At 34.7% G+C, this 13079-nt stretch overlaps 1 protein-coding gene and 2 pseudogenes across 2 annotated transcripts in view; 1 reads left to right on the top strand and 2 right to left on the bottom strand.

Annotated features, from left to right (window-relative positions):
* The window catches only part of AP4S1 (adaptor related protein complex 4 subunit sigma 1), a 38378-nt gene that overhangs the window by 5400 nt on the left and 19899 nt on the right, over positions 1-13079 (top strand). The window lies entirely within an intron of this gene.
* LOC107499448 lies at positions 742-1492 on the bottom strand (annotated as a pseudogene).
* LOC118600562 lies at positions 5543-5665 on the bottom strand (annotated as a pseudogene).

Below are 13079 nucleotides of genomic sequence, written 5' to 3'. Positions count from 1 at the left end.
ACTCAGCATTCTGTGCAAAATTCTAGTCCAAGTTCATTCCTGAATTGTCTCCTGGGTAATATGAGTCAGAAAGCAGTAGGCTGTGATACTATTATATAATAGCTAACTCATAGAGATGTCAAAATTGAAGGAAATAAAACAAAGAATTCCCTGGAGCTGAGTCCCTCCTGGACATTGGCTAAAAGTGAACAACTCATTCTATAAACATGAGAACCAAATGACTGGAAAATGTGACTGAATGGGAAATTGCCAAAGCTTTCCTAGGTAATAATTTAACAGTCTTGGAAATGTGGTTTGTCTCCTGTTGGAGCAGCAGGGGAGAATGTTCGAATGGTACCAGACATGAATACCTTCCTGGGAAATCTCTGCTACAGACAGTGTTTGGAGAATGTTTTAAATTTGGCAAGAATTTACAAAAACTTTTTTTTTATATATAATAACATTTTAAACAATGGTAACCTTTAGTTTTGTCTTTCTTTTAATAGACTAACCTAAAGTACATGGCAAATACTCCACAAAAAAAGATAGAATAAATTTTTAAAGCATTTTAAAATAACTCCTATTGCCCTTTGCTCTTTTTGTTTTATCAGATATTTTAAATTATATTGTACATAGACTTTTTAAGACTTTATTTTGAAAACTTAGTCATGCTAAAACAAGTCTAATGAACTATTATCAACAATCACCAAGATTTTGCCATTCTTATCTATGGTACTTATTTTCTGTGAGGATTTTTTTTCGACTGTTAAAAAATTATATTTAACACAAAGTTTGATATGAAAACGTATGCAACCCATTTTTACATCATAGTAAAACGGGCTCTTTGAAGAGAGGACATGTGGAAGCAATTGATTTCTCTGGTGAACACAGCCTTTGTTTATGCTCATTCCAAGGCTTCTAACATGATGATACTATTTCTTCGTATTGCCACCATTCAATATTGTTCTGTGGCCCACTAGTTGCTGTCATTACACATTGACCTATTATAAGATTCATAAAGGGATCAAATCCATGAAATATTCCTTGGACACATCTGTCACCATTTAATTTCAATTGATAACTTCTTGTCCAAAAATTTTTCAACTCAGGAGGGTGAGCTTCGCTCCTAGCATCTATTCTACAAGCTCAATGACACCTTGAAACAGAATTTATGGCCTCCCTCACACTGGCAGGCCCCAGAGATGTTTTTAAGTAAATTCTAGACATCATATGATATTGATGCATGCTTCTCTAAGTATCTTTAACAGATTAGGACCTTAAAAAAAATACCACAATACCATTATCACACCTACAAAATTAATGGTAATTTCTTTATACAGTCTCATACCTAGTCCATATTCCGTTTCCTCTGATTAGCTCAAAAATGTTTTGTTTTGTTTTTTAAAGAGTTGATGATTACAAATCAGGATCCAAAAAAACTACATATTTCATTTAGCTGATATGTCTTTAGTTCTTTTTTTTTTTTTTGGTTTGCCTTCCCTATACTCTCCATCGTCATGCCATTTATTTGTTGATTTATCTTGAAGAATTTCCCACAATTGGCTGATTCCATTTACTGGTATTACTTAGCATAATTCCTTTCCCCTCCATAGTTTCTATAAACTAGAAGTTAGCCATAGAGGCTAGGTTCAATTCAGGTTATAAGTTTTTTGGCAAAACTACTTCATTGGGAATGTAATGTACTTCCTGTTGTATCGCACCAGGCAGCACATAATGTCTAGTTGTCTCACTTTTAGTAACGTACTAAACTTGATCACTCTGATTTAGCTATTGTCAGCCTTAGCTGCCAGCCAGCTGTCTTTTAACACATATGTTGTGTTCTGCCCTCAACAGTTTCTCTGTAGCACAGGGTCTGTCTTTCTATAAAACAGGTTCCATTGGGTGTTTCCAGGCCTTCGTGACCAGGATAGGACCTTTTCTTACACTCATTGGCAAAAGGGACTCTGCCAGCCCTCCTCTCAGTTCCCACTATGGTTCTTAGATTCAATATGGGGTTCTTAATTCAAGGCGGGGAGGCTTCCTTTGGATGATAACTTGGTGATTTCTGGGTTCCTTGGCTCTTTTGACTCTTATAATTTCACTTATTTAAACCTTCACTTCTGCCAGCACAGCTGTGGTCATCCCCTTCTCGTTGCTAAGGATAGTTTGATTAACCTATTAGTGTTCTAGAGTTCCAGAGGATGTTTTTTACCTACTTTTTGGTAAAGATTTGCCTGCAGATTTTTTTTTTCTGTCCTAGTTGCTCTCACTCTTTTCATTAGGGGATCCAGGGAGATCCCAAAACTACTTTATTGTCATCACCACTCCCGTGGCATTTAAAGTTTAAATCACCTTCTATTTAACCTAAAGTTATTTATTATAGCCTTGTTATTAAAATATTTTTATTTGATCACTATTAAAGTAATTGTGACATTTTTGCTAATTCAGGGATTGTGAGATATATAAATGAATGTAAATTTAAGTATGAATATCCTCTGGGCAACAGTTGGGCAGGCTCTTGTCTGACATCTTTAATTTTCCATTTACAATTTCAACAGGGGCTATAACATTGCTACACTTTATTGTGAAATTGAGAAAAGCAAAAAGGTTCCTGGGCAAAGGGCAGCCAAACAGGCCACCTGAAAAACTCTACATTTACCGACATTTGATCTGAATGAGAATGATACTAAATTCAGATATGGGTATGCTTTATTCACTGAAAGTAGAGAGCAAGATTAGCTGAACTCACTAGGAGAGCAATCAGACATGAGAATTTTGGGAGTTTAAGTCCAATCACAAATATAGTGTGGTAAATGTAGTAGTATGAGCTTTTCTGTCCTAAATTTTCACATTATCTGATTGAGCCACTTCTGAGGCATTTTAGGCTTCATATTGAGATCAACTAAACCTAAATCATTTGTTAGAACTGCACCATTTTTGATACACTCCAGGGTCAAGATTGAAACTGCCAGAATATCCATATTAGCCAGTAAACGGTTGTGTGTAGAGGGTCAGAGCTAGGTTGACACCGATGAATGGGGATTGAAATTGTGCATCCATGTTATTACAGCCATCACTGAATTACTGGAGTCTTTTTTTTTTTCTTTAAGTTTATTAGGGTAACATTGGTTAATACAATTATATAATTATTGGGTATACATTACAATTCGATGTCTATATATTCTGTTGTTTGATTACCACCCGGAGTCCAGCTTCCTTCAGCTACCATATATTTGATCCCCTTTACCCACTTCACCCTCCCCCAAACCCTCTATATTTGACCGCCTTTACTCTGTCCAACTCTTCCTTCCTCCCCCACCTCCTACCCTCTGGTAACCACTAGTCTATTGTCCATGTCCCTGAGTCTGTGTTTGTCCTGTTCATTTGTTGCTTTTAGGTTTATGTCCACATATAAGTGGTATCATGTGATTTTCAACATTTTCTGTCTGGCTTATTCTGCTTAGCATGATTATCTCGAGGTCCATCTAGGTTGTCGCAAATAGCAGTATTTCATCTCTTCTTATGGCTGAGTAATATTCCATTGTATATATGTACTACAGCTTCTTTAACCAATCATCTATCATAGAACACTTCAGTTGCTTCCATATCCTGGCCACTGTGAATCACGCTGCTATGAACATTGGTGTGCAAATATCCTTTAGGATATGGGTTTTCAAGTCTTTGGGGTAAATACCCAGTAGAGAGATTGCTGGGTCACATGGTAGATCAATTCTTAGTTTTTTGAGGAACCTCTATACTGTTTTCCATAGTGGCTGTACCAATTTGCAGTCCCGCCAGCAGAGTATGAGGGTTCCTTTTTCTCCACATCCTCTCCAATATTTGTTATTACTTGTTCTGTTGATTGTAGCTATTCTAACAAGTGTGAGATGGTACCTCAAGGTGGTTTTGATTTGTATTTCCCTAATAGCTAATGACGTTGAGCATTTTTTCATATATTTATTGGCCATTTGTATGTCCTCTAGGGAGAAGTGTCCGTTCAGGTCCACTGCCCATTTTTTGATCAGATCATTTGTTTTTTTGTTGTCATTATTGAGTCATATGAGTTCTTTGTATTGAATTACTGGAGTCTTGAGGCAAACCTGGAGATAAAGATCAGTGAGTGAGAGCACAGATGCTGTAGCGGGCCTAACAGTAATTGGGTCTTCCCTCCACCATTTTATTGAGTGACATTTGGCAAGTAACTAAGTTTTCACATCTGTAAAATAGAGATAAAAACAGTCTCTAACTTGTAGAGCTATTGTGAAGATTAAATGAGTGTAGGTAAAGTATTCAACACAGTGCCTGGCTATTTAGTAAGCACTGTGTAAATGTTTTTTACCGTTATCTTTCTTCATGAGTTGGTTTGTTAGGTTATATTCACACATCATATTGTAAATAGTCAATAATGCCTTTCAGGTTATAGCAGTGGAGATCTTTGACAAGCACTATCAAACATCAGGAGCATTAATTAATCATTTGAATTAGAGATAGTTGTGGCCATGTCATTACCAAAAAAGATAGATCCTGTTAAGTAAGTAAATGGATCCCGAAATTGAAGTTTAGCACAGTAATTTTTATGTTTCATTACTTCTTTTAGAGTCATGAGCTGCAAAAATAATTTATTATTGTAGCTATAATTTTCTAAGTGATATTTTCGGACTTCAAAAATATTAATGTAGCTTTTAACGGTGCTTAATTTTAACTAAGGACTCACTAATTAGGAAGCTTTTTTTTTAGTTAAGAAGCTCTTAAGTAATACCTTTAATGCTTAGCTTTAGTTTTATAGTATTGTTTTCTTGTATGTTTTTTAGGAAAAAAATTCACATGGTGACTAATTTTTTTCCCCAGGTAATATGAACAGTAGTATAAAGTAAATGACTTTATAATGTTGAAACAAATTACTTGCAGATAAATTACAGATTATTTTACAGAAACATTTTCCATAATTCCATTATTGCACTTAAATTCCAGAGATCTATTTTATGCAAAGTGAGATTCCTCTGTAAGGTTTTGTTTGTTTCTTCTTCATATGACACAAAACTATAGGAGACACCAGCAAATCAAATTTTAATTTTAAATTCCTTTAGTTTGATTTGAAAATTTTAAAACATTGTACTTGACCCTGTAAGAGCACTTACGTGCTTGTCATTTGAATGCTAATGCAATACTATTAGATCACTACTCTTGAGAAGGAAAAATGTTTAAGAAAATTCTATCTTTGTATGTCTTTCACAGTTTTCATAAGAAATTAGATATCCAACAATAATTAACAAAATTAAGAAATACAGAAATTTATCAGAATCCAAAGCACCTGGCTTGAAATACATGTTTCCAATTTGAGAGGAGATTTGATTTACCATTTTATAGGAATGGGAAGTAATATGTAGTGATCCTAGTTCCCTTCTGGAGTTTCTCCTTATCGATACTTTGTAACATCACAACAGCAAATCTTGGAAGTCAGGAGACCTCTAGATTTCATATCCCCTCTGCTTTTTCTCTAAAATTGAGATATTGGACATCTTTTTAATCCAAAAATTGAATGAAGATTTTTTTTTTTTTTTAACGCCTACAGCATCTGGTGTTCCTTCCCAGGTGGTCTCCCATCCATTTACTAACCAAGCCCGACCCTGCTTAGTTTCCAAGGTCAGACGAGATTGGACACTTTCAGGGTGGCATGGCCGTAGACTACAGTGAAAATTTTTTTAATCATTAAGCACAAATATTTAATTCATGTGGCTAATTTTAACTAAACAATGTAGGATAAGATTGCCCATACAGGGGTGTTTCTTCACTATTTCTAACCTATGTCCAATTTGTGTCAAATTAAAAATTTAGTTTTCTATTTTAAATTTTAAAATAAATTACCCTCAACACTAAAACCAAATGAAAGATGATTTTAGAGGAAGAAATTTGATTTCGATTTTGAAAGATACATATCAATATCTCCATTGTGTGTGGTAATGGGAAGGTTGAGTCCAATTACTTGCCCAACAGCAGCTTTACTGTCCTGAGGAGAGTGGCAGGTAAGATATCAACAATAGCAGCAGGCTCAAGTGAACTCCAGCCATCAACCTTTTCTATCTTTAAACTGTTCACACCTTTCACTACCACCAGATCTGATAGTCAGTACCTCACTGGCAAATGACTGGTGGAGAGTCTATTCTCAATCCCTCCATCCGCCACTCCACACACAGATGACTAATGAATAAAAATAAAACAAATACTTTCAAACTGACAATGTAATGGTCTATTTATAGTTTATAAATTCCTCATCCTCAGTTTTTGAAGTATGACTTCCCCCTGCCTTAATCATATTGCTGTAAAGACCTTAAAAATTCTTCCATTCACCCCCCTAATTTAGGGTAGGAAGTTTGATACTTGAACACTTTCAAAAATACAATAGCTACCCTTTTCAGTAAAAATTCCAATGTGTGTCTGCTTTACATACATTTTAAAGTTACAAATAACCATGCTTATTTGGATTTATATTGTTTTGGAACAGAATTTGATGAGACTTTTCATCAATTTACCTAAGTGGCTTTAGATCAAGATCTGAGAGTCACGTGAATGAAGCTTTAGAAATTTTTTCAGATATACTGTTATAAAAATGGTAGGCCATACATATTATTAAGGTTTATTCTCAAAGTGTTTTCCTAATTTTTCGGTAGAACTGATAACTTCAGGATTTCGCCAAATCCTGAATTTGATTGGAACTTAAGATTTTAAAGTGTTTTAGCTGTTTTAAAACTATTTGAGTTAAAAAAAAAAAAAAACCGTCATACATATAAATGTATTTAATGCCAAATCAAATGCGGTTGAAATATTTCTTGAGTGACCCAGGGATTTGACAGAAAGTAAAAGTGTCAGCTGAAGCTACTGAAAATATATTCTGAATCATAAAAGAGAGATTTACAGAGAGAAATGGAGGACAAGGTGGAGAAGAATGGTTGGAAAGAAAAGGAGAACAGGTGGCAGGTTTCTTGAAGTCAAATTTCAGTAGTCTTGAACTGCAGTAGGAGGAATCTGTTGGGAAGACTATCTAGCCCTTTATCTCTTTTAGTCCTCACAGAAAGTCTGTGAAGCAGCTGTCATCATTCCCAGTTGACAGATGAGAAAACTGAATCATTGTAAATCAATTCAGTAAATTCCAAGCCAAGAAACAAAGTGTTTTAGTTTATAAAAAAAGAAATCTTATCCCCATTTCCACTCATTCCTCCCTCTCCTGGCCTTAGGTGACCATTGATATATTTTCCTACCTATAGATTTGCCTTTTCTAGATATTTCGTTATAGTGGAATTATACAATAGGTAGTATTTTACATTTGGCTCCTTTCACTTAACATGTTTTTAAGATTCATCCATTTTTGTAGCATGTAGCAGTATTCTGTTTGCTTTTATTGCTGAATTGTTTTCCATTGTGTGTAGGTATGCCATATTTTGTTTATCTGTTTCATTAGGTGATGGACATTAGGTTGTTTCCACTTTTTGACTATTATGAATAATGCTTCTGTGAACATTCATGTACAAGTCTTTTTTGTAGATATATGTTTTCATTCCCCTTGGATATATAGTTAGAAGTAGAATTGCTGGATAATATGGTAAATCTGTGTTTAAGTTATGAAGAAACTGCCAAATTGTTTTCCAAAGTAGCTGTAACATTTACATTCCCACCAGTGTCTATGTTGGGGTTCCAGTGTCTCCACAGCCTGACTGTCACTCTGCCCTGTTGATTGTAGCCATTTAAGTAGGTGTGAGGTGGTATCTTCTTGTGGTTTTCATTTGTCTTCTCCTAAGGATTAATGGTGTTGAACATCTTTGTGTGTGCTTATTATGTTCAAATGTGTTTTTAGATCCATTGTCCATTTTTTAATTGTGCTGCTTATATCTTCCTGTTAAGAGTTGTAATCTAGTACTATATTATTTATTCAAATCATTCCAGCTTGGTTATTCGAGCTCTTCCTAATTGTCTGGTCTAGCTATCTATTTCTTTTTCAGCTTTATTAAGATATAATTCACATACCCATACAATTCACCCATTTGAAGTGTACTTTTATGTACTCACATATCTCTGCAAACGTCACCAGAACTGCAGACCTCTTAGACCTCACCCTCTGAACCCCCATACCCTGCAGCCCTTAATTTACTTTCTGTAGATTTGTTTATTTTCTGGGTATTTTATATAAATGGAATTGTATAGTATGTCATCTTTATGACCAGCCTCGTTCACTTAGCTTAATGTTTTCAATATCCATCTGTCTGGTCTCTTTTCCTTTTTTTTTTTTTTTTTGTTTCTTTGTTTATTGTTGTTTTTGTTCTTCTGCATTGTCTGCATATTTATTTAATGGTTAAAAACATCAAGTTAGTGTTCATTTAACACTCAGTTTTCAGTTTGAAGTATCTGAGCTTGTTTCATTTTTTACTATTATAAATAATATTGCTGTAAACATTTTCATGCATATTTTGAATTATACTTTTAGGATAGATACCCAGGACTTAAATACTTGAGTTATAAATTAGAATTGTTTTCATGATTTTTGTTGCATTCTACCTGGTTACAGTGTTGAAATTTGTTAACAATTTAAGGGACAACTAATTATATATATAACTCACATATTTATTGCCTTATAACCTTATCAGCATTTTTTTCTAATTTAATATGCATAAAGGGAGAAAATTAAAGAAGGCAGTGCTAAATGTTTTGCAAGAATTACATCATTTACCTCATTTAATGTTTGCCACCAGTTTTTGAGGTAGCTATTACTCCCAGAAGACATTGTGAGGACTGAATGTCAAAGAGGTTGCAACCGGAGGGCAAATACCAAAGGTCAAGTCCTGGAAGATTGCAGAAATCTAAACCAGGTCATTAAGAATCAAGGCCAGAGAAAGAATGGGCGCCAAGGCAGTGGATCAAGGGGACAAAAATTCAGGAAAGCCTAAGCTAGATGGGCTAAATAAGAGGTCATTTTGATGAATTTCCAAACACATCTCTTTATAGGATCCAGTCAGGGATTTGTGAGAAGACTAGGTTCATGTAGAGGTACCAGAAGAGAATAGATGCTAGGCTGGCCTCTTGACATTTTAGAGTTCATCTATCATATTTATGTTTAAAAAATAAAGTCGCTACACATACATGCATATTTACATGTAAATGTATAGAGGTCTAGAAGGATACTCACTAAACTTAAAAACATTGGTTATATCTTTGGGCAGGAGTTGGGGTACCAGGGTACTTTTTATGTCTGCATTGTTTCAATATTTATGTGATTTTTTAGAAGAAAAATTATTGCTAAAAAAAAGCTTTCATTATTTCATTCAACAAACATGTATCGGATACTCACTATACACTGGGCACTGTGCAAAATCTAAAGTAAGATATAGACCCTACCCACAATTCATTTTTTTTATTATAGTATTTTGCAGACTTTGGGTCACAGCCCTTTAATGGGTTCTGAAATTAAAATTCAGTAGGTCATATAGGATTATATCCCAAAGTATAAAATAAAATATCCATGAGTCCATACTGATGTAAATAAATAGATAAATGGATAGAATAGACAGATCTCCTGTGCAATAGAATTCCAAATAATTTACGTAGATACTCCTCCGTCAAGGAGATGGAATATTACTCCTCACCCCTTAAACACTGGCTACACAAAATGACTTCTTTCCGAAGACCACATTATGGAAAGCAGGGGAATAATTTCTCAGTAGAAAAACCTGACAAGAACTACCTCAACCAGGTGACCAAGGTCACTGTCAGTGATAGATCATATTGATAGTACGTGCCCTTGATACGAAGTGATGGAAATGGTACTTTACCTCTGTGGTCTTCCTCCTAATCAAGAGAAAAACATCAGACAAATCCCAGCAGAGGGACACTTTATAAAATAACAGACCAATATTTTCCAAAACTCTGAATATCATCAAAACAAGGAAAGCACAAGAAACTGTCACAGCCAAGAGGATTCTAAGGAGACAGGAAGATAAAATATAATGTATCCTAGATGGGATCCCGGAACAGAAAAAGGACATCAGGTAAAAATTAAGGAAATCTGAAAAAGTATAGACTTCAGTAATAATAATATATCAATAGCAGTTCATTAATTATAACAAATGTACTATACTGTCCTATGTTTATAATAGGGGAACCTGGGTGTGAGTACATGGAAACTTTCTGTATAAGAATCTTTGCAGTTTTTTCTGTAAATCTGAAAGTGTTCTAAAACATAAAATTTATGAATTTAATAATGTCAGTGGGCCACAGCTATTATTTTTCCTCAACATTTTATTATGATGATTTTCAAATATACTGCAAAATTTAAAGAATTTCACAATGAATTCCATGTACTCACTTCTTATATGCTACATTTTACTAGACCTACTTTATCAGATAGCTAACCATCTATCTATATCCATCATTAATTTATATTAGTTTTGAGTGCATTTCAAAGTAAATTATAGATATCAATAATTCCCCAAACACTTCAACATGTATATTATTAACTAGAGTAGCTAGAGTATTAGTTACTTTTTATGTAAACTTTACGTAAGATAAATGCATGAATCTTAAATGTACATTTACCGAGTTTTGAAAAATCCATATATCTGTGTAACCCAAACCCCTCACAACTTCAATTTTTACAAAATGAAATGTTAAAGAAAATACTAGAGTGCGATATACATAATATGGGTAAGCATTGCTTTGTGAACTTTTGGTTCAGATATATATGTAACTGTATATGGTGTCACAGTGTGAAATACCCCTCTTACTGTCGCAATAAAAAAGTGAAAATCACTGGTCTGGTAGGGGAGCTCAGTGTGTATTTTAATAATAATTACATAGGGTAGCAGATTTTGTAAAGTAGAGTGATGGGTTCAAAGAAAGGATAGCCAGATTTTTGTGGTTAGAAAGCAGGGTTTGGGATAGGCAGGAAAGCTTCACTGAGAAAAAGGTGCTATATCATCTTAATGACATTGGCCAGTATTTACATAGCTAGCACTCACTATGTCCCAACTGCTGAGCACACTTCCAAGAATGTTACATATACTTGGTCCCCTAATCCTCACAACCCAGGTGGTAAGTACTATTATTATTCCCACCTTACCTTAAACTGAGTACAGAAAAACATGCCCCGGATCACTGATCACGAAGCTAATTAGTAGAACCAAACAGTCAAGCTCCAGTTCATGCTTCTTACTATTATACTGTATGAGTTCCATACGTTTTCTTGGTGGAAATTTGCTTGTAAATTTGGGGAATTTTATTTCAATCATTTCTATGTGCCAAAAAATAATGTTTTTGTCTAATAATACCTTAGAGAGGGTGAGGGAGAGTGAGGGAATGTGTGTGTGTTACAATTCTGGGGTATCTAGAAAGCATCTGAAGCTATAAGGGATGTTAGTCATCATCAAATACTGCTTTCATTTCTAGGAATTTTACTCTACTGTTTCATTCAGTGAATTGTTTGGTATTTTTCAAATTAATTATTCAGTCAGTGGCATTAGAAAAGAGAAAATTGACTTTACATTCCCAAAGCTAACTAATATTGAGTTTATTAAACTTAAATAATCAATTAATGACCCCAACACAGTGAGGCAAAGAGGCAATGTGATGAATTAAAGACAATAATATATTATGAGTCAGGAGACCCAAATTTAAGACTTCACTCTACATCTCAGATTATCGGTTTCCCATCTACAAAATACAGGGAGTACACAATCAGGGATGACAGAGAGAACGTGCGTATGTTGCCACACCCTGCTTCCTAACCCATGACTGACATTAGTAATTATTCATGTCATTTTTTTATTCTGTACCTGAAAACAACTCCAGAATCTTCCCCAACACAATGCTCAAAACAAGTATAGTTAGTCACAGTTGGCACCTAAGTCGAAATCTGTTTATCATGTTTGGATATGACAACCTGTAGACTCAGTTCTAACTCCCAGAAATACACCATCAGAAATTGGAAAACTGCCTAATTGATATGTACTTCAGTCTATCCAGTTTGTCTTTTCTCTAGGCATTAAGTTTACATCACATTGGGTTCCAGAGTCACTAATCTTTTCCTGACCTACTATGAATCTACCACCCTCCCTAGCCTTGCCCTTTAGGCATCCTAGCACTCTTTGTGTAATGCTTTCCCCAAATAAATTTTATTTTCCTTCTTTGGTTTTTCATGCACATTCACACAAGCTCTTGGGTGTAGAATCTAACTTTCTGGCAATCAAAACATCTTCCCCAGCCTTGTGTGTTGTTGAATACAGAGTTTTATAAACAGAGGAAGTTCGTACCTGCTCCCTGACCACTCCCAGCACTTGTCTAAGCATATTCCTTCTTATTGCCCTACCTAAGTTTCATAATTATTTGATCTCCCTCCTCCCTGATGATTAATAAGCAGGATAGGTACTTAAAGCATTCATCTTCAGTTCTCAAACATATATTTGTCTCCGAGTCTCTGCATCGTATATTTTGGCCTTGTCTATTTTATAATAGAAATAATTTATAGTTGTGTTTGTCCATTTTATTACCATTGTGTAATTGTACAGTTATAAATTGGGTAATTGTAAACATGCAAAAAAATGTTGTATTCAAGTCTTTCGATGCCTTCAGCTACTATTTTCAAGACTTGCATCCTAGTGAGTATCAGTTCAACATGTCCTTGTTTGTCATCCTTGCTCTTAAAGTCATTGGGAAGGAATGCTGTGCTTTTAAGGTGGAAACCAATTTGATCCCTTGGTGTAACATTACAGTTGGATCATTTTACATCTCATTTTACCACTTACTGCAACCAGGGTATTTAAAGGCATAGGCTTGACCCCGAGTTCCTTTGAGACAATATTTTTTCTTTTACCTGGCAGTTGGAATCCAGGGTATAAGATTGTAATTTCTAACTTTCATAAAAATGGTTTTAAAATAACTCTGTTGAAAGGGAATAAAAGAAAGGATGATAATCTTAATAATTTACTAGTCGTTGCCATAATTTACTGGCAATAATTTATAAAGAGAATAAAAGCAGCACGTAATACCAAATGATTAAACAACACAATATGTTGCAATCCCACGTACAGTAGTGAGCTTATCTTCCTGGAAAAGGGAGT

Source organism: Rousettus aegyptiacus, unplaced genomic scaffold (assembly GCF_014176215.1).
Source record: "Rousettus aegyptiacus isolate mRouAeg1 unplaced genomic scaffold, mRouAeg1.p scaffold_m13_p_3, whole genome shotgun sequence".
Classification (NCBI taxonomy): Eukaryota; Metazoa; Chordata; class Mammalia; order Chiroptera; family Pteropodidae; genus Rousettus; species Rousettus aegyptiacus.
This window is presented reverse-complemented; position numbering and strand designations above follow the sequence as displayed.